At 28.1% G+C, this 23,238-nt stretch overlaps 1 pseudogene; it reads left to right on the forward strand.

Annotated features, from left to right (window-relative positions):
• Positions 1–263: 263 nt before the first annotated feature.
• Positions 264–23,238, forward strand: part of LOC124943307 — a 36,400-nt pseudogene continuing 13,425 nt past the window's right edge.

A 23,238-nucleotide genomic window follows, 5' to 3' on the forward strand; every position in this document is an offset into this window, starting at 1 on the left:
ATAAAAACTTTTTCTTTATTTTTATTTTATTTTTACAGGTAAATAGACAAAAAAAAAAAAGTTAAATAGAAAGGGATAACATTTAATTTAACATACTTTTTTTTATTATGGATATTCTTGAACCAATCAAATTGGGTAAAATTTTTATCTACCTTAAAGGTAAGATTACTTGGTATTTAGTATTAAATACTTTATAAGATGAAATCCCTTATAAAATAATGATATTACCTTAGATTAGATATCAAAATTTTATCAACTTAACAATGGAGAATAAGGGTTCAAGCTCAAGAAGTGGATTAAATCTACAAACTTGAATCTCTTTTAGTTACTTTCTAAAACTATTTACTCAAATTGTAGTCGAATTGATTTGGGTATATGAATTTTTGATTTTCTATTTCAGCATCTGGGGCGTCACCAACTGAGCTATTCATCTCGATGGCGAATGTGGCGAGGATCATTCGGCGTGTGGTACCGCCATACGGAAAGATTGCTGACGATTCGTAGGAGATTGTTCAAAATTGTGTCTCGAAATTCATTGGCCTGATAACTGCTGAAGCTAATCTGCTTTGTCAAAGCGAGAGTCGTAAGACGATTACTGTCGATGACATTCTACGGGCTATGACCAAACTAGGGTTTGATAAATATGTTAACGCACTTTCCCTTTATATTTCCCGTTATCGTGAGGCGGAGTCATTGGGGATGGTCGTCTCATCGAAACGTCCATAATTCATGACTTTTGGGCCGATTTCAGGTCCAATGGGCCATCTAGTTTTACAGGCCAATGATGAGGTTGAGTCGCATAGACGGTTAAATATATATAAATATATATATATATATATATATATATATATAATGATGGTTAATAAATAAAATGTAAGGTGATATTTACGCTCTCACCAACTATATATTTAAATAATATTAAAATAAAAAATAAAAAATAAATTCTCTAGTTAAATTCAGTTTTTAAATGCTTGATTGTGATTAAAAGCATAAATAAATAATGTTTTTAAATGGGGTTATTATTAAATCAAAATTTGAATATCCTAAACAACCTCTTCAATTATTTTATCTTTTTTTAGTCTAATATTTTTTAGTAGCCTAAACCTTTTTAAATTATATGAAACCCTTAATTTTTAAGTAAATGCAATTAATACCACTAAAAATTTATTATAGATAAATATTTTGGGCAACAAAATTATAACAAAAGAAGACCAGAAATCCGACGATGATCTATGACGATGATCTATACAGAAAAAAATATTTAATTTAAATTGTTTTTCGAAAAAATTACAATGTTTAGGAGATTTTTGGTTATTATATTAAAGGATTACAACATTTATACAAAATATGGTAACTGAAGCATTTTCAATCCATAGTGTTTAATAGAAAAAAAAAAAAGAGTCAGATAATTTATTTATACCAACTAAAACAAGTTAACTAATGAGAAAACAAAAAAGACCCATATACATTTAGATCTTGTTCGGATTGGAATTTTTATAAAATTTAGAGGAGAAAAAAAAAATAATGATAGTCGATGATTTTTAAGAAGTGATAATTATTTTTAATAAAAATACTTAAATGTATTTATATATAAATAAAATAAAATAAATAATAATTTAAAATAAATAATATTTTAATTTAAGTTAACTGAACTAAACTTTTAAAGAAAACATCCTATCAAATTTTTCGTGTTATTATATTAAAGGAGTACAACATTTATACAAAAGATGGTGACTTATTATATTAAAGGAGTACAACATTTATACAAAATATGGTGACTGAAGCATTTTCAATCCATATTGTTGAATAGAAAAAAAGGAAAAAAAAGAGTCACATAATTTATTTATACCAACTAAAAGAAGTTAACTAATGAGAAAACAAATAAAGACCCATATACATTTGGAGCTTATTCGGATTGGAATTTTTAAAAAATTTAGAGGGGAGAAAAAAATAATAATAGTAGATGATTTTAAAGAAGTGATAATTATTTTTAATAAAAATACTTAAAATATATTTATATATATAAATAAAATAAAAAATAATAATTTAAAATAAATAATATTTTAATTTAAGTTAACTGAAGTAAACTTTTAAAAAAACATCCTATCAATTCTATAGGATGGAATCAGATTTTCATCTCAATAATTATAGCCAATCAATCATATTATCCTTATCCTATTGTACTTCAAATACAAAAGTCACAAGACTTTTCATTAAAGCGGACTTGAAACTCCTCCTGACATAGTTCTTATGAACAAGAGAATGAACTAGAGGCTTTTTCATTGCATATTATATTCTCTACAAGTTTGTTGTCGCAAATGAGTTAGTAATTTCATTTCTTAAACACAAACATATACATACTATCACAACTCTTACCCTCTAATATTCTCCAATAAGACTCATTTAAATTGTTCTAATCATCCATCAATATAACTCAAACATTTAATCAACATCAATAGTCAACATCATATATAATGATGAAACAATAATATATAATAATAAATTAAAATAATTTTGAAATGAATTAAAACTTATATTAATTAACAATTTACTCATTAAATTATTTATAAATAATTACTAACATTAATTATTTAATTAATTAAACCTACATTTTTATTATTTTATTATTGAAATAAAATTATTTTAATTAATTTATCTTTAGTTAACAACTGAATATATAATTATTTTTAAATAGTTACTAAAATAAATTATATCTTTAATAAATTTAAATAATTTAATTATTTAAAAATTATTAATATTAATTCTATTATTTACTTTTAATGCTAAAAAATCAACATGTTTAATATATAATTAATTTAATAATTATTATCATTATTTCAGTTATTCCATTTTTATGTTTAATTATTAATATTTTCTAATATTCAATCATCATTTTCATATAAATAAAAACAAAATTTTATTTAATTCAATTATTTATATATATATATATATATGAACAATAGAAAAACACTTAAATATTTTCATTAATTAATTATGACTAATCATAATTAATAATTGTTTTATTATTAAAACTAATTTACTACTAAAATAATAAATATATATATTTTAAATACGTTATTAAAATAGTTTTCATTTAAATTTTAATTTAAAATAAATTAAATAATAAAATTTAACTATAGTTAGTAATACTTATCAAAATAAAATAAATAAAATAATATTATTTTATTAATATTTTGTACAAATTATAAATATATTTAAACATTACTTTCATAATTATTTAATATTTAAATATTAAAGCAAGTTTAATTATATTTAAATATTATAATTATTTATAACTTTTATTTCTATAATATTTAAATATTAAAGCAAGTTTAATTATATTGTTTTTTTGTTAGAATAATAAAATATTTAAAAAAATATTTCCCTTCGTATTTCTTTAATATGTATTATTATTTACAAATTTTCTTTAAATTTTTTTATTTAATTGTTTTAAATTATAATATTTCAATTATAAATATATATATATATATATTTTTTTGTAGAATTGTAATATAATTTATTTCAAAATTCTGTAACCTATTTTTTAATTATAAATATAAATTAATTAAATAAAAACATTGTAAAAATTAATTATTATTTAAGAAAAAAGTGAAAAAAATAATAATTTAACTTAAAACTAAATATTGATAATAATAAATTTGATTAATATTAGAAAAGAAATTAAATTAATAAATATTATTTAAATACAGTTATATTATATACTTAAATATAATTAATTACAATTAAATTAATAATAATGATATTTTATAATTTCCATTATAATAATTTTGAATGAATTTTTATTTTAGTTTTAACTAAAAAGAATAATTTTATGTTAGTTAATCATTACTCTTAAATTATTATTTATAAAATTTCATTTCATTATTTAAATATATTAAATTAAAAATTTTAAAAAATATTGCATATAAAATATATAAATAATAAGTATAATATAAAATTATAATTTTTTTAGTTAAACTTTTTAAAATATTTAAATAAAATATTATTAAAAAAATATATAATTATTAAAACTTTTAAATAAATAATATAATCCAATAAATTTAATCATAAATTAAATTATATAATTTAAATTAATATTTATAAAATTATTACTTTAATAAATTATTTTTTAAATTATAAAAATTTATTTGACATATTTGAAATAATAATATTTATAATATAATTTTTTTTAATATTTGATTTATTAAAATTTCATATAAATATAAACTTCTTTTTTTAAATTAGTTTAGATAAAAAAAAAAGTGAAGAGGATGAATGAAGACCGAACAGAACGAGAAAAACATTTATATAAGAAATAGTATTCCCAAAATCAAATCAATATTAAATAAAAGTAAATAAAATTAATAATTTAAATTATTATAATTTAATTAAATATAATAAGTTTTAAATTTATTAGTAAAATAAATTAAATTTAAAAAATATTTGAAATAAATTTGAAATAATAAATATAATAATAAAACATAATTAGATTTTATAATTTAAATTAATGTTTATATTTTTTATTCGGTTTAAATTATATAAACTAATTATAATAAATAAATATTTAATAACGAAATATTATTATATTTTAACAATTTAAAATTAAAAATAATTTAAAAATAAAAAATAATTTTATTTTAAATAATTTAAAAAGTTTAATGTCTACATAATAAAAGCAAATATAATATTATTTATACCTTCTAATTTTTTTTTAAATATTAATATATGGGTTTTATATTATATAAAATGTATTTAATTTAATAAAAATTATATGTAAATGATTTTAAAAAAATAATTAAAATAATATTTTCCAAAATAATAATAATTATTATTATTATTTAATTATAAATTAAAAATATATTTATAAATCTAATTTAATAAGTGAATTGATATATTATGTATTGGTAACTCGTTTTATTTATATTAATAAAAGAATGTTTTTAGATATTTTATTTATTTATATTATTTTATTTTAATTAAAATAAAATATTATTAATTATAATTTATTGTGTATATAAAGAAATAAAAAATGAAATATTTAAAATTATTAAAATTTTAAACATTTTTATTTATACAAAATTATTTCTTTTATTTAAAAACAAAAGTGATATTATAAATAATTAAGTAATAATAAAGTTTTAAAAAAATTGTTATAAAATAATTACAAAATATTTTCTAATTAAATAATATTATTAAAAGTTAATATTTAAAAATTTATTCTTAAATAATGATTTATTTAAACATTTATCTTATTTATAAGATGAATTTAAATATTATTTTATTAAAATATTTATTAATAATATTTGAAATTAAAAATAAATAAATTAAATTATAGTGAAGTTTTAAAATAATAATTAACTATATCAAATTAAATTAAATTAAACATATTATAAATTAAATTTTAATTATAATATAAAATTCTCATTTATTAAATTCTATTATTTAAATTATTTAAGCTATTTATAATAAATTTCAATACAAATATTTGAACATTATTAATAATAATAAATATAATAATTTTATAATACAAAAATAATTTTATTTTTGTAATGTAAATTTATATATAAAAATTATTTTATTATATAAAAATAAATATAATTCTATACTACCCATATTTTTTAACACATGTCCATAATTAAATTTTAATCTTAAACAAATAAATCAAATAAGATAAATAGAGGGGGCAGGCAGGCACTAGATTAAAAGTGAATTTGATCTATTTATTAATTTATTTGTGTATTTGAAAGTTAAAGAGAGAGAAAATAGCTTGCCTTGGGTTAGGCACATCATGCACCCTAACTCCCAAAATCCCCAAATCAAACGTGACAGATTTCTTTTTCCCCTTTTCTCTTTCTCTTTCTCTTTCTCTTTCTCTTTCTCTTTCTCTTTCTCTCAATAATGAAGGAAATGAAGGAAGAAAGGAGTAATCTTTCTCTTTCTCTTTCTCTTTCTCTTTCTCTTTCTCTTTCTCTCAATCAAGGAAGAAGAAGAGTGAGAGGAAATCCACTTTTGATGCGCTCTATTAACACAAGTAGGAACTCAATTTGAGAATCTTCAACCTCTAAATTGCTGGACGAAATTAGCCAAAACATGTAGGTGCACCATTCTTCTTATTCTTATGTAGGTGCACCATTCTTTTTTTCGTCTTCATATATTCCTTTTATTCTTCTTTAAAAAATGGGACAACATATTAAGCATGTAGACCGCAAAAACATTTAACCATTTAACCGTAAAACTTGTTGACTAACGGGCTCGAATCCAAGACATTTTTTTCTTTCTATCATAACACTCCAACATCCTTTTTGGAAAGAAACAATTTTTTATTTACTTAATCAAATCGATAGACAAGTAAGGATTTGTTTTAAAGAACTAGAGGAGGCCATTTGTCCAGGGAGAAAAAAAGAAGAGAGAAGAGAGATTTAAGGAGAAGTGAGAGAGATCGAGGACGACCATTGTTGAAATTGTCGGAGCATTCAGAGTTTAGGGATATAGAGTTGTGAGTTTCTTTTGCTACGAAATAAATTGGAGTCCCTTCTTTGGGTGATTTGTAAGTCTTGTAAACTTCTAACTTTCTTTGATTCAACATTTAAAGTCTTTAACGTTTAAAAATTTGATTAATTACAAATGTTATTTTTTGTGTTCAAGCCATCTTTAGTTCAAATTGTTGGTGTAGCGTGATTTTAAATGTATCATCCTTCTAGATGAATGTGAAGTTCAAAAGAAACCAAAAAAAAAAAACATATTTTAGATTTTTTGAAAATCCATTATGTACAATTATTTTGTGGTTAGACATTCTCCAAACATAGATAGTGAATTTGTTCTTAATGTGTTGTTATACTAATACAAGTAAAGATGGACAAAGTTTTGGAGATACGTTTGCCACCATCGTAACGGCCTTCGGGACAGTTTGGTTTATTTTGTATTAATTATGTTTACATTTTCTTGTTTTTAAATTTTAATCAATACTAAAACCAACAAAATATATAGAACAATACAAAAATATCATTTTCAACAAAAATACGCAAAAAAAAATATTTTTATTTAGAACTCGTATGGTTCTTTCTTTTAATTTCTCATTTTGTTTATTTTCATATATTTTATTAAGAAATTTCCAAAAAATATGTAAAATACAAAAAAAAAACATTTAAAAAAAGACAAATATATATATATGAATAATAAACTCGAATAAAGATTTGTTTGAATTCTATTTTCTTTTAAACTAACACTTTACTTCCCTCATGTACGTGTACTAGAGAGTTATGACCTATGACATGGAGCGCATGTCTTAAAAACAAAATGATACAAAATTAAATACCTGTTTAAGCTTGATTTCACCTTTAGATACATGCTTTAGGATTGGATAAATAAATAAGGTGAAAATAATATTATCTTAAATTGCCAAAAAATCAAAATAGAGATCGTCATTTGATGGGCATGTGATACATAGTATCGTTGCCCTTTCTCACGTGTAAATATTAAGCACTGGACTAAGAACAAAATCTCAAAAATGTATTTAAACACGCATAATATATTTCTTTCCTATTTTTTTGAGTAGTAGATTAAGTGACAAATCTAAAAAATTCAAAAATGACATTATAAATTCACTTTAGTTGCGCCTATCATTTTGGTTTATCGTCTAACTAAAGATACGAGAGGAATGTGAGTTTTAGGGCACAACTATCGAGTTCGAAAATACCTTTTCAGAAATGGTCAATTTTTTGGCATTGTAGCGACTCTGCTAGGAGTAAAAATTGATACTTATCTTGAAATTAACTTTTGACCATTCTTAAGAATAATATTTTTCACCTTCAATTAAAAAAACTAAAAAATAAAAAATTCAAAAGACAAAAATAACAAATAAAAGCGAAAAATGGTACATCACCTTACTTCGTCTTTCTACATACATTGATTCTAATCTTGGGCACATATCCCTATTATTTTGAAGTAGTATATGGTAGGTGTTGTGCAACATCATCTGTACACTTATAGTATAATTGGAATGACGATCTATTCCAAATCTTTCCAAATTTGAGTGATGTTCGGTGAGCTTTAACCTAGGTCTTGGGAATTTTGAGCAAGTTTTATGATTAGGAGATGGGCCTCTTACACCTTAAACTACTATCAAAATCTATGTCGTTGAGGAAGGTTCACCAGGAGGAGTTTGATTACACAAAGACAACATCAGATAACTTGGTCAAGAGATGTGTCATCGATTTCAAGAAGTAGAACGCGTTGGTGGTCCATGACCTAGTTATACATAGGTTTGAAAAGTAGAACCTCGTGACAATTACAATCCTTTTAGCCCATTTCTTTTTGGCTCCATCCGATAGATGACCATCAGCCAAGGTATTTGAGACGACATACCACATAAAAGAGGAAAGAAAAGACCCATCCATACTTATACTAGCTGAAACACTTTTGAATTTAAACGAGTTTAATCAACAAAATTCTATGTCACTAAGGGGTGCATCATTGGTCCTCTACATATGGTTAATCAAGAAGTTCAAGATGATCCCTCCTTTGCCAATAGATTACATGTTCAACACCATAACCCATGGAAATATTTTGAACTTGGCAAACCCGAAGCCTATGATCAAGAATGATATTTGTATATGAACTACCATGCCTTGGTATCACATATTAAAGATGGAACACATAATGGATGACAAGCTCTTAATCACGCTCTTCGGGTTTGAGTCCACTATATCATACTACATATTGCCTTTGTTAAGAAATTTGGTAAATATACAATGCATCCCTTCAAAGGGAATGTCTTGGCCATAGATGAGATGTTTAACTACAAGATGTATGTCTCTACAGGATATCATTTTGTAATGTATTAAATGTAATTCCTTCACTTATGTCTGTAAGATCTTGAGTGAAAAATGTAAATATGAGGAAAAGGGTGTAAGAATGTTTGTAACTTTTTTATTGTGTATTTTGACACTAACCCTCATATTTAATATAATCTATCCTTTTCGCATAAATTTTGAATGAAAAGTAGACGTACATTTCCCCTTTAGATTATGTATGAGCATGAATGATGATATGGCTTATCATGTGACAAACAAGACTTCTCTTCTTAACCTTTCATCATGACTCACAAGTTAACCACGACCGCACAAAAGAGAGATCTAAGAACATGGTGATTCATAAGCATTGAAATGGAGGAAGAGCCAAGAGCAAGTAAAACTATTGCAAGAGTTGAATCCATAGACCTTAAGGAGATGATTGCCCACTTGTCCAAGTAGATGGTGCTCTTAATCGACAACTCAGCTCAAGGTCATGCAAGCACACCTAGGAACGAACTAGAACCCCACTCCAAAACCTACACAAAAACCCACCTAATGTTGAACCCCTCATCAAGGATGTCATGCACTACGATGATTCTAATTTAGATGGTGAACGTTTGTCGATTGAAATCAGGGAAGAGGAAAAAGCGACAACCTAAAGGAAAATACAATTTGATGATTGGGGAGAGATATGTTGGTTCAACAAACAAACCTCACATACACTGCAAAAATTTCTCAACTTAGGCCACACATGTGAAGATGAAAGCTGAGTACGACAAAATGATGAAAGAAAAGAATGCCAAGACATATGATGATTGGAAAATGGGGTTATATACCGCCGAGAAGGCCACAATCCTACATGATCTTAAGAAGTATATTAGGAATAATGATCTACCATTCTTTACAAATGGTTATCTCCAAGCCATGGTCTCTTTAAAGTTAGGAACTACAACTTTACTAAAAAAAACAATGTGACTCGATTGAAACAATGGATGACTTGGATAAGGCATTTATAGGTAGATTCAACATCCACCAGAGCTTGGAAAATAAAGAATAGGACTTGAAATTTGTGAAGCAAGGCAAGCACGAGAAGTTTGTCAAGTATGCCTCCAAATGAATTGGCATTACATCGGACATTGACTTTCTCCCTACTAAGCAAAAAGAAGTGGACATTATCCTCGAGAACCTCAACTCAATGTACAATTGATAATTAAAGATTTCTAGAGTTTGAGGAAACTAATGAAAGTGGGGAAGAATTTCAACAATGAATTTTCCTAGGAAGTAAAACCCTTCAATGCCCTAAATAAGTTTGTCAAAAAACCAAGGAATGAGATCACTATATGGTCGATGCATGGGTAGATGAACCTTAGGCAATTTTCTTGGACATATAAAGAAGAAGCGATTCAGTTTTCTAAAGTGATGAGCCGCGATTTTCGAAAGACAAATTCAATGTAAATTGTACCACCAGATAGACAAGTCAGAATTGGTGGAAGGATGAGAATAGATTGATTTGATTGCCAAAGAAAAGATTCAGAATTGGTGGAGAGATGATGAAGAATTTGATTCGATTTTATATGAGATTCGACGTAAATGGAAAAGTACTAATGAATGGTACGACGAAATCAATCTAAGTAGTAACCGAAACAGAGAGCGAAAACTAATGAGTTGGCCGTCACCAGAAACATGTTAGACTTTCAATCAACATTGATGAAGATTGTCCTGAACGTCAACCAAAGGGCCCAAGCAATACAATCGAGAAGCTAGGAATTTGGAGTCAAGGGAGATGAAGGCATGTGATAATTTTCTAGGATAATTGAAGAACACAAACACATACATCTCATTCTAGGAGACTTTTATGTATTCAATTGAGAACCTTCAAGAGGACCATACAAAACTGAGCAAAGCGAATGTGTAGGCGAACACGACTCCAGATGAATTGGTGGCCATGATCACTAGTAGTACAAATGTTTGATAGTCGATTTTGAAGATTGTGATTTGCCAACATTCGGATCAAGTCATGCAAAAGTGTTGTACATCTAAATCCACACCGAGGGAAAGACTTAATGGCTCTAATTGACAATGGATCGACATTGAGTATTTGTCCTCGGAGGACATTAAAATGCATTGGGTTCACAAAGACATAGTCACTCATTCTAACCTTTACGTACGGAGATTCGATAGTTCCATGAGAGATGTAATGGGAAACTTCAGGACGACCATCAAAGTAAATGGGATGCCTTTTGAGATTGATTTTGTGTGATCGATATGCATCCCTCGTACAATGTCCCCATGGGACGACCATGGCTGACTTCATCAAGAAAATTTTGTATCATCAACATTACATAGAAAAATATTTTTCTATAACAATGACATTCCGATTATAGTGGAAGGAGAAGTGTACGTGGTGGAATGACTAGGGTCATCCCACATGATAGGGTTAGACGTCGAGCTGAATGGTTTTGAGATTAGTTTGGTATTCACGACATGTAAGGATTCTTCCTCAGCTCCAAACTTTCGTATTTTTCGTTTTCCAGTATGGTGTATGATGCATAAAATGAACTATTTTCCAGTAATGGGTTTGTGAGCCCAAACGACATTAAGAATAGCTTATAAGGTCCAAATGGAGAAGATAGTCCCACTTTGATTAACTTCTCTGTGATCAAAGAAGGATTTAGACTCGGATACCAATTGAACGAAACAAAAAGAATAAGGAGATGTAAAACACTTGATTTTTGTATTATGGTCCTTCCCACACTTAATGGTCACTTTATTAAAGAAAGAGGAGACGTGATTTGTTTTGACTTCTCCGAGCCTTTCATTAACCCTTTTCTCTCAAATCTTACCCCAATTTCGAAATCTTTTTTAATTACCCTTTTAAACATAATATTTATGCTTGTGTGATGATGAAAAGACTGACGGACTAGAAGAACGTGATCACGGACTTGTCAAAGCTCTTCATGGAAAACAAATCTAGCCTTAGAGATGCAAGAGGAAGAACCAAGGAGAAGTCTCCAAGACGCCCATGGGACAACCCCATTAGCATTGAAATTCATTGGTTCAGATGTTTCAGACGACAAAGAAGATCCTTAATGTTATTTGAACAATGAAAATGAGGTTTTTTTCAACAGAAAAAACTATTGAAGTCAATTTAAACACAATAGAAGATCCTCAATTTTTTTAGTTGGACAAAGTTTAAACGAACGTCAAGATTTAATCGAACTTTTATAATCAAAATAAGATGTCTTTGTATGATTCAATCAATATATGTCATAAATTGATTTTTAGATTATCCAACATCATTTCCCACTCTATCCTGATGCCAAACTAGTTAAGCAAACACTTTGATGCATGTCATTATGGATGAATTGAAAGAGGATGTACATAAACAATTGAACATAAGATTCCTCGAGGTTGTCGAGTATCTCTATTGGGTTTCCAACATCGTTCTAGTAGCTAAAAAGGATGGGAAGATCCATGTATGTGTCGATTATCGAGATCTCAATTGAGCGAGTCCGGAAGATAACTTCTCATTACCTCACATCGAAGTTTTGGTCAATCACGCGGCCAAACATAGGTTATTATCATTCTTGGATGGATTCTCTATCTATAATCAAGTGTTGATAGCCCAGAAGACAAGATGAAGACCACATTCATAACCGTGGTTGGCACGTTTTGTTTTAGGGTAATGCCCTTTGGTTTTAAGAATGTGGAATCCACATATCAATGAACGTCTACCATAATTCTTCACTACATGATCCACAAAGAAGTAAAAGTATAGGTGGATGACATGATCGTTAAATCTAGAGATCCTGAAAGACACCTCATCAACCTCGAAAACTTCTACATCGAATCAAGAAGTATCAACTATTTTTGAATCCAAAAAAGTGCACGTCCAGAGTAACAACGAGAAAGATGTTAGGAATTTTGAACACTCAAAGAGGTATTGAAGCCAACCCTAGTAAAAGTGATGATCTCACAACTATGCAAGCTTCACAAAGTAAAAGTTGAGAATTCTTAGGGAAGATTCAATACATTATTCATGAGTTGACAATGACTTGGGATCCTCTATTCAAATTACTTAGAAAGAATTAGGATTTTGTTTAGGATGACGCGTGCCAATATGCCTTCGAAAAAATGAAAGACTCCATAAAAGTAAGAGCATAGGTGTACTAATTCTATCAAATAAATCGGGTGTCCATAAAATAAAAAATCTAATAATACTCAAAGTGGAAGAGACATTGAAGTCATCACTCGATGTCGTTCGGACTCGCATCTTAATTTGCCTCAAAAGCAACACGAGTATACATACTTTGTTAAATAGTAACCCAAGTACAATAAGAGCTCTCTCAAGCTGAGAATGTTAAAAAAATCTCTCCAATAATATATATTTTTAAAAGAAAGCGGAATGAAATTCCAAAACACGTGGCACAAAACGGAAGCTTGATTAAGATGCCATAAATGATGTTTGGGTAAAAAAACTCTTTAACAAAACAAAAATAAAAATAATATCGAGAACACAAATTTGTGTGCATTATTGATCAACTTTGTGTCAAAAATCGGCATGTTTTTAAAATGGGTAAATAAACGACACTCGAAATAAGACTCAAAACATGTTTTGATTCGGGATTTGTTCTGAAAAGAGAGGGAGATTAATGCACGTCTTAACTAATAATAAAAAGTAAAAAATCCTAGACAAGTACTAGGGGAATTTTCCAAAAAATATCAAAAACAAGAGAAACATTGAAAACCCCTAGACAAGTGCTAGGATCGTTTCCTAAAGAAAAAAAAGCCCTCAAGTCATGCGCTAAGGACATTTAAAAAAATAAGCGTCAAAGTCTCCAAATAAAAAGAGAAACTCAAAATCATAATGAAAAGTGTCTTTTCGAATATAAAAAATTCAAGGTGACCCGAAAATTGGATAATTAAAAAAAACAAAGTGATGAAACGATCGGAAACAATCTCCTTATGATTATACCCTATCGCTTCCCTATTTTAGGTTGTTGTGATGTTTATATTCCAACATCCAACGAAAAATATCTTTTCATAGAAGCGCCCTACCGAGGTATGAAGTAGTTGCAAATATAAAGTAGTAAGTCGTTTATTGTGCAAATGATGCAACCCAAATCGCCTTTTATGATTAGGCACTTGGCTCCTTAAACTACGCAATCATAAGACTAGTAAAATTGTTCAAACGTCAATCTACCAAGCTAATGCAAACATCTGGATATCTCACTAATTTTTCACGTAAATTAGACTAGTTAGACACATACACTTGGAATAATTAGTTGCGCACTCGAGACTAAGATCGTGATGTAAAGATGATACACTCTCCTACCTGAGGAGGAAGAGTATCAACCCTCTAACTATCTATGTAGTTGGTCTACAAAGTACAGTGCATAAGATTAAAGTATCTGATAGTGCATAAGATTAAAGTATCTGATTTTCCACTCGATTCAAAAGATGATGAAAACCCCATTGACTACTTCACGTAGTTCATCTATGGACTATAAAAGCGTGAAATTAATGTATATAAGACGTCCAGCCACACAAGGATACAAAACTCTTTGGTTATCACGCATATCTGACCGCACTCCTTCTTTATTAAACTTTTTAGATTTTTGTTAAAAAAAACAATAAAATGACGATAAAATGGACCATATTAAATAAACATTAATGTCACTATCATTTTTTAATATTTTTATGAAAAAACATAAAATAATAGCGTAAAAACGAATTATTTTGAAAGAAACGTGACTGTCGAATTATTTATTTAATTTTGTGATGTTTTATGAAAAAGCATTAAAAATAGTGTGAAAAAGGATTAATTTGAAGAAATCGTGATCACATAGCTGATTCTCGGACCCTAATAGCTTGACATTATACATTATGTTTATCAATCCGTAGAATAATAAAAACATTTTGTTAATCTCACATAGTTGGTCCTTAGACCCTAGTAATTTGAGATCAATACACTATTTTCATCAATCCGAAAGATGACGCGAACCTCGTGTATCATTTTGTAATGTCACGATATGTATGCCTGAATAAGACACTTGCATCACTAGTCAATACATTGGATGGAATTAAAAGTCAATTCTACCACATTTCACAGACAAAATAAGAGAACATCTTTTAAGATATGAACCCTCCGATAAAATAACCAATGAGCACTAGAATCGGGGTAACATTGAGGACGGTCATTGTTGTACCAATCGGAGTTTTCATATTATGGGGATATAAAGATGGGACTTTGGAATAAATTAGAGCACCTTCTTTGGTGATTTATGAGTCTTTTAAACTCCTAACTTGTTTTGATTCATCATGTTTAGTCTTGAACATCTAAGAATGTGATTGATTACAAATGTTATATTTTGTGTTCAAACCATCTTTAGTTCAAATTATTGGTGTAATATGATTTTAAATGTATCATAGAAGGATTCAAAATAAATGTAAAGTTTGAAACAAACCAAAACCCAAAATAAATTTATAAAAAATGATTTTCTGAAAATCCGTTATGTACAAAAAAAAACGGTTTTAGTTGTGGTTAGGCATGCTCTTGAAACATATTTAGTGAATATGTTATGAATGTCTTATTGTGCTAATACAAGTCATTTTGAGTTGAATGTTTAGATATGCTAGATATTTGGATTGTGTTTAGTAGATTATATTTGGTCTGTTTTTAAAGGGTGCCAGTAAGTTTCTCCAATTAAAATTACATAAATAATGGAAACGAAATAAAATAAAATTTATTGGCATAAAGTGAAAACTTGATTTAAGACTTCATAAATAATGTTTGAGTTGAAAAATCCTTTTAAAAATAATCAAAAAAATTTCAAGAACATAGATGAGTTCATTAATATTATTAATGACATTTACAGCAAAAGAAAAAAAAGAAAATTTATCTTCTTTTTCCGTCTTCACATCGATCTCATTCAGAAGAGGTTTAAAGGTAATTAAAATTTATTTTCACTCTTATAATAATTATTGTTTATGTTTTTCATTTAACTTTGATTTCTTTTTGCCTTAAAGAAATTCAGCAACAAAGAAAGAAAAAATTATTTTATTGGTTAACTCATTGGTAAGGTAAGTCTTGTTCATCAATTTTTCATGTATTACAAAAAAATGTATGTTTATATATATATTTTTTTTGCATGTATTAAGAGAAACTTATGTTTCTATTATTCTATACACATTTGATGATAAAAAAGACGAAAAAAGATTAAAAAAATTTTAATAAATTACATATAATAAAAGTATATTATGTATAATATATTAACTTTTTTTATCTATTTTTTTTATAAATAATATATTAACCAATTTTATTTCTTTTTATCCTAAACTAATTATTATAACTTTAATATTATTTTATTATATATAATATATTAACTTTATTTTTATCTCTTTCAATATTATAAAAAAAGTTTAATATATTATACCTAATATTAAAAGAGATAAAAAAATGGTTAATATATTATATATAATAAAAATAAATATTATGGATATAATAATTAGTATATTATAATATATTATGGATAAAAATGGTTAATATATTATCTATAATAAAAGTTTATTATATATAATATTGAAATAGATAAAAAAAAAATATTAATATATTTATATAATAAAAGTATAATATATATAATATTTAAAGAGAGAAAAAAGAGTTAATATATTTATTATATATAATATGGAGGGAAAAATGATATATATATATATTATATATAATATGTTATTGAGAAAAAAATAATTTATAAGATTGGTAATATTTATAATACATAAACAAATTAATAAATATTTGTTATGAGTTAGATTCTTCTTATAATGTTAGAATCTTGTTACAGTTACACTCAAATAATTCAAATATATATAATAATATCTAGTAAAAAATATATCGAGTTAATAAATCAAAAACATTACTGGTTAATTAGCTTATATATACGAATATAGTGCAAACTCTACTTTGTGAGGGTGATTGACTTCGACATATAAATCGAATGAAAAAAAGACTAAAGTAAGTTTTCATTATTAATTTCTTATGTTGATTTTTCACTTTTTTAGAAAGAGAAGACATATTAAGAAATTTTGTTGCTGGTATCTACCTCTTAAAGTAAGTTAAATTTTAGTTATTTGTTTTTAACATTTATTTTTTATATTAATTATTTATAAGATTAATCATTTTATATTATTGAATGCAGGTAGTTGTACGTGTGCTATGATTAAAGAATATGAGTTAAAAAAGATTAATATATTGAATGTTCAAACAATTTATATAGTTTTGTTCTTTGATTTTTGAATTTTATGTTTTAAAAATTTGATTAGTAATGGTGATTTAATGTTTTGGAGTAACATGTTTTATAATTTTGAATAGTTATGATTTTTTCATATTTTAATTTTGAAATATTACGTTTTAAATGTTTAATATGTATGAAAGTTTGATATTTTAATTTTACAAATAAATTTGGTTCGAGTTCGAGCTTGAAAATTCAATTTTTGTTCAAGCTTTTGAGTCGAGACGAGCTTGTAGGTAATATAGTCGAGTCGAACTCGAGCTCAAATTTATAAGCTCGTTCAAGCTCGAGTTCGAATCGAGCTAATAAATACTTAATCAAGTCAAGCTCGAGCTCTAGTAAACTTGAGCTTGGCTCGGCTCATTTGCAGCCCTAGTCACAACTCAAAATTTGAAAAACTAAAAAATAAAATAGTGAAACAATTTAAAACAATCTTATTAGAATTATACCCTATTTAGACTTTCATGAGATTTGTACGCCAACAAACATTGAGAAATATCTTTGCACATTAATAACTCACCTAGAAATGAAACACTTGCAAAAAAAAGTAGTAAATCACTAATAGTGCTAATGACACAACATAAATCATCCTTGTGTGATCAGATGTCTAACTCTCCTAACTATGCAATCACAAGATCGGTAAAACTTCATGGACATCAATTTATCAAGCTAGCAAAAATTCTAGCTATCTCACGAAGTCTGTCAAATAACTAGAACTAAATATACACGTACATTCAGACTAATTAGATACGCATTCGGGACTATGATCATGAAGGACGCCAACCCTCTAGCTATCTACATAGTTGGTCTATGAACTATAGTGTTGTAAGATTAATGTATAATTTTCAATCGATTCAAAATACAATGAAAACTGAATTCGATAGTTCACGCAGCTGGTCTTTCAGACTATATTAGCATGAAATTAATGTATGTATAAACGTTCGTCCGCACAAAGACGCAAAATTTTCGATTATCTCGTATAAATAGTATGACCATGATAGTTTGAGATAAATACACCACAATCATTCCACAGAATAATGAAAATTTATGATATATCCCACGTAGTTGATTCTTAGACTATTGTAGCGTGAGATTAAGACACTATTTTTCATTAGTTCAAAAGATGACGTTAATCTCGTGTAGTGTTTTGTAACGTGTTGGTGTCATTAGAACACCTTGACAGAAGTAAATAATGATCTTATCATATTTTACAAACGAAACAAGACTTTTTCAAGATCTAAACCTTTTGAGAAGGCCTAACAAACACCAAAATCAAGGTATCACCAATTATGTGTACGTAAAATTTTATTTATAAAATATTTTAATGTTTTTCTTTTAAAACAAGTCTAAAATTTATAAATTATGTTCTTTGCAAATGTGATATATATATATAATGTAGTTAAACCATCCACTTTTGAATTCCATTAGCCTTAACTATAGCCAAGAGTTCCATTAGCCTTAACTATAGCCAAGAGTTGGTTGTTACACCATGTTGATATTAATAATGCATTTTTGCATTGTCACTTAGAAAAAGAGTGTACATGATACATCCCCTTGGTTATAAAGGGGATACATCAAATAAGGTATGTAAACTTATGAAAAGTTTTTTTTTTTTTGAGAAATGGCTTATGTCTTTAATTAAAAAAACCCGAAAAGGTAAAAGGAGTAGAAGAGATGAAATTGAGCTTACAACAATTTGCTCAAAGCCAACACACGATGGCCGTGAGAAATCCACAATTGGCCTAAGAAACACACACAGACATAAAATCAAAGTACAAAAGTGAGTAAGGAATGAAACTAGCAATCAATCAACTAAAACAAGACGATAGGGGTTGATTTCCTCGGACTCGTCTCTCTTGTATTTGCCATTGTTCTTTCTTTCCTTCTTTCTAGTCACCTTTAGGTCTTTTTGGGATATATTTCTGGATAGAGTTCCGGCTTCTTCGTCTTTTCTAGCTTCTCTTGTCACTTTTTTCATTTTGGGCTTGAGTTTGGAGTTGAGCGTATGAGTTGTTTCCCTTAAGGTTATTTCTTTGACAACGTTGCGGCTTTCTTTAGTTTCGGACCTCATGATTTTCGAGATGCTCTGGCTTTCGCTATCATCCACGTCAACGTTGGGCTTTTCTTACGTAATTAGTGGGAAAAGGGTCTCGGTTTCAAGCTCGATGGGATCGAGATTGGTTTAGTTCTCGTTCACGTGTTTGTTGTGGCTTTCATTTTCTTTGAGGATTTCGATAGAGTATTTCTTGACCGCCTTGACATTATTTTGTTTAGGGGTGGCCACGGGCTTCTGTTACTTTTCCCCGTCCTCTTTTTTCGGTTACTCGTACATGACCTCAATGGTGGTCATGTTTCCGTTATGGCATCTTAGCTCGAATTTTTCCGATTTTGTACTCGTTGAGTTAATCTCAATGCAAATGCAGACAAACATGACCCGTTCAAACGAATCAAAGTCAAGATTGAGCTTAAGCGGCTTTCCAATGAGTCTGGTGAGGTAGGCAAGTGCTTTGGCATTACAAAGGTGCGGTGGGATATTTCTCAGTCTCACCCACACTTGTTCGAATTGTTGCGGTTTGCTATTGATGTCCATTTATTCATTCCATTTGGTGAGCTTGAAATATAAGCTGAACATGAAGGTGAAATCTGAGTCGGCGATGGTTTGGGCTTCGGGCTCCGTGCCAAAAGTGAGGAAGAAATAACCAAAGTCACTAACTTTGATTTTTTTAGTCATTTTTTGCTCCATTGTCGGAAAAAGGCGACCTTGATTGCTCAGAATGGGGCATTGTGGGTGCCCATGAAGTAACCGACGACAACTCCCTTCTAGGGCTGCAAATGAGCAGAGCCAAGCTCAAGCTTGCTGAAGCTCGAGCTCGACTCGGTTAAGTATTTATTAGCTCGACTCGAACTCCAGCTCGAACGAGCTTATAAATTTGAGCTCGAGTTTGACTCGACTATATTACCTACAAGCTCGACTCGACTCGAAAGCTTGAACAAAAATTTAATTTTCAAGCTCAAACTTGAGCTCGAAATCGAACTCGATTCGAGCTCGAACCAAATTTATTTATAAAATTAAAATATCAAACTTTCATATATATTAATAATTTAAAACATGACATTTCAAAATTAAAATATGAAACAATCATAACTATTCAAAATTCTAAAACATAATAATACAAAACATTAAATCACCATTATTAATCAAAATTCTAAATTTTAAAATTTAAAAATTAAAGTACAAAACTATAAAAATTGTTTGAACATTCAATATATTAATCTTTTTAACTCGTGTTCTTCCATTATAGCACATGTACAACTACCTACATTCAATAATATGAAATGTTTAATCTTAAAAATAATTAATATAAAAAATAAATGTTAAAACAAATAACTAAAATAACAACAATTTATTATTATTTTTATTATAATATATATTATTAATCTTATAAACTATTTTTTTCTCTAAACATATTATATATAATATATATCTTTTTTTTTCTCCCCATATTATATATAATAAATATATTAACTTTTTTTTCTCTTTAAATATTATATATATTATACTTTTATTATATAAAATATATTAACATTTTTTTTATCTCTTTCAATATTATATATAATAAACATTTTTTTATATATAATATATTAACTATTTTTATCCGTAAATAATTATATATTATAATATACTAATTATTATATCCATAATATTTATTTTTATTATATATAATATATTAACCTTTTCTTTTATCTCTTTTCAATATAAAATATAATATACTTTTATTATAAATAAAATATTAAACATTTTTATTTATTTTTATACTAAACTAATTATTATATCTTAATATTATTTTTATTATATATAATATATTAACCCATTTTATCTCTATATATACTTTTATTATATTTAATTTATTAAAAAAAATATTTCTTATAACCAATCAGTATTATTCTATATATTCATCCAATCTATGTATATTATGTATAGAATAATTGTTAGAAAAATTAAGTAGATTAATATTAAACCGGCCACACATTAATATTTATTCTAAATAATCAAAAAGGGAGAAATTGTTATAAAATAATTGTTAGAACTTATGAAAGGTTTAATGGATAGATAAATTAAGTTCAAATAAATATGTTAAACCGCTAAGTCATATCAAGTATATTAATTGGTTTAAATATAACAATAAGTTGTTGTAGCGTAGTGGTAAACACCTCTGTCTGTGCAAAATCCGTTCGGTTGTTTAACTTCGGTTTGAAGTGAAAGCTTGGTCAAGGAGTTCGGTCAATCGGAGATCAGTCAACCGGCTCAGTTAAGAGATTGGTCAAACAGGCATTTAATGAAAGAAGGCTCCGGTCAAACCGGATCTGTCAACCGGCACTTAATGAAGCATGAAATGAGTTCTGGTTTATTAAATGCTCCTGTTTATTAAATGAGTCGCTCCAGTCATAAAAATGCTTGGGTCATTAATTGCCCTCAGCTCTGACTAATAAATACTCTCAGGTTTGAGATGAAATCCGGACAGGTTCAACCTTTGTGCAGAAATCCGGCCAGTTGAGTTGCAAAATATCTTGAAGATAACGTATTAAGACAAACAAAATATTCCTTGGGAATATGTAAGAGAAGAAACCAGGCATGGGGCAAGATAATGATTACAATATTCTTTGGGAATATATGTAAGAGAAGAAACCAGACATGGGGCAAGATAATTATTACAATATTGCTTAAAGAATATGTAAGAGAGAAAAACCACCAGCTTATGCATGTCTGCCATGTGTCCAAACCGGCTTATGCATGTCTGCCATGTGTCCAAACCGGCTTATGCATGTCTGCCATGTGTCCAAACCGGCTTATGCATGTCTTCCATGTGTCCAAATCAGCTTATGAATGTCTGCCATGTGTCAACCGACACGGCTTCCAGTGACCAATCTCCTAGAGAGAGAAAAGATGATCGTTGTCATCTTTTCACTATAAAAGGAAGTTGAATCATTTCAAAAATAGGAATCTCGCGCGAATACGTAAATACAAGTGAGATCATTATGAAAAAGCTCATTCAAGAGAGAAGAAACAGAAAACGAAAGATCTTACGCATAAGTGATTGAAATTCCGAAAGTGTTTGTGTATTGTGTGTTTATTTTACCAAGTGTAAAAAGTTATTGTATTACATCATAGTGAGTGGTGTAACCGACAAGTAGTGATTAAGGCTCGTTCGGCATTGTGTGAGTGTTATAACATTCAAGTTAGTGGAGATCCTTCTCATAATATGAGAAGAAGGGGTGACGTAGGAGGGTTTTCTCCGAACATCCATAAAAAATTTTGTCTTGTGTCTTTTACTTATTTCCTGCTTATTTACTCTAAAACCGAACTACTATTAACTGGAACATTATCCTTAAAACCAAAAACGGTCTATCAATCCTCCTTAACCGACTCCCCATAAACATCATCCAAGTCATGCATGTTGCTTCAAATTGAAATAGACATTTTTGCACTTGAACCCGGTTCAAGAGTCAGTGACAGTTTGCGTAGTGTTGAGAACGGTTGTAGTCTCTAACCGGACTATCACTAATCAGAGTGTGTTGTGTTGTTGTAAGCGGTCAACCCTTCCAAAACCGGAACCCCGGTCCTCCAAGGGCGACCCCGATCCTAACAAGTGGTATCAGAGCGAGGTTCTTAACACTCAAGCAACCGAATATTATCATGTCTTTCATCAACGAGCCCCCCATATTATGCATCGAAGAATATGTTGATTGGAAGATACGCATGGAGGTGCATTTGGCCTCACAAGACGACGACATGTGGTATGTTATTACTGATGATCCGATAAAGATTGATAAGCCAAGATGCAAATGGAAGACGAAAGATAAGAAGATGAATAACCTGGATAATGTTGCCAAAAACATTTTGTTCAAGTCATTGGACAGAAACATGTTTAGTAAGATCAAGTTGTGCTCTTCTGCTAAAGAAATTTGGGAGAAGTTGATCCAACTATGTGAGGGCAGCGACCAAATAAAGGAGAACCGGAAAGAACAGAAGGCTCTGATAACTAATGAAATCAATAGCAAATGGGCCGATAGTGATTCGGACGACTCATCATCCAGCGACGGTGATGATAAAGTTGATACATGTTTCGCGGCTGAGAAAGAATCTGAGGTATTCGACT

The sequence above is a fragment of the Impatiens glandulifera genome, chromosome 6 (assembly GCF_907164915.1).
Source record: "Impatiens glandulifera chromosome 6, dImpGla2.1, whole genome shotgun sequence".
Lineage (NCBI taxonomy): Eukaryota > Viridiplantae > Streptophyta > Magnoliopsida > Ericales > Balsaminaceae > Impatiens > Impatiens glandulifera.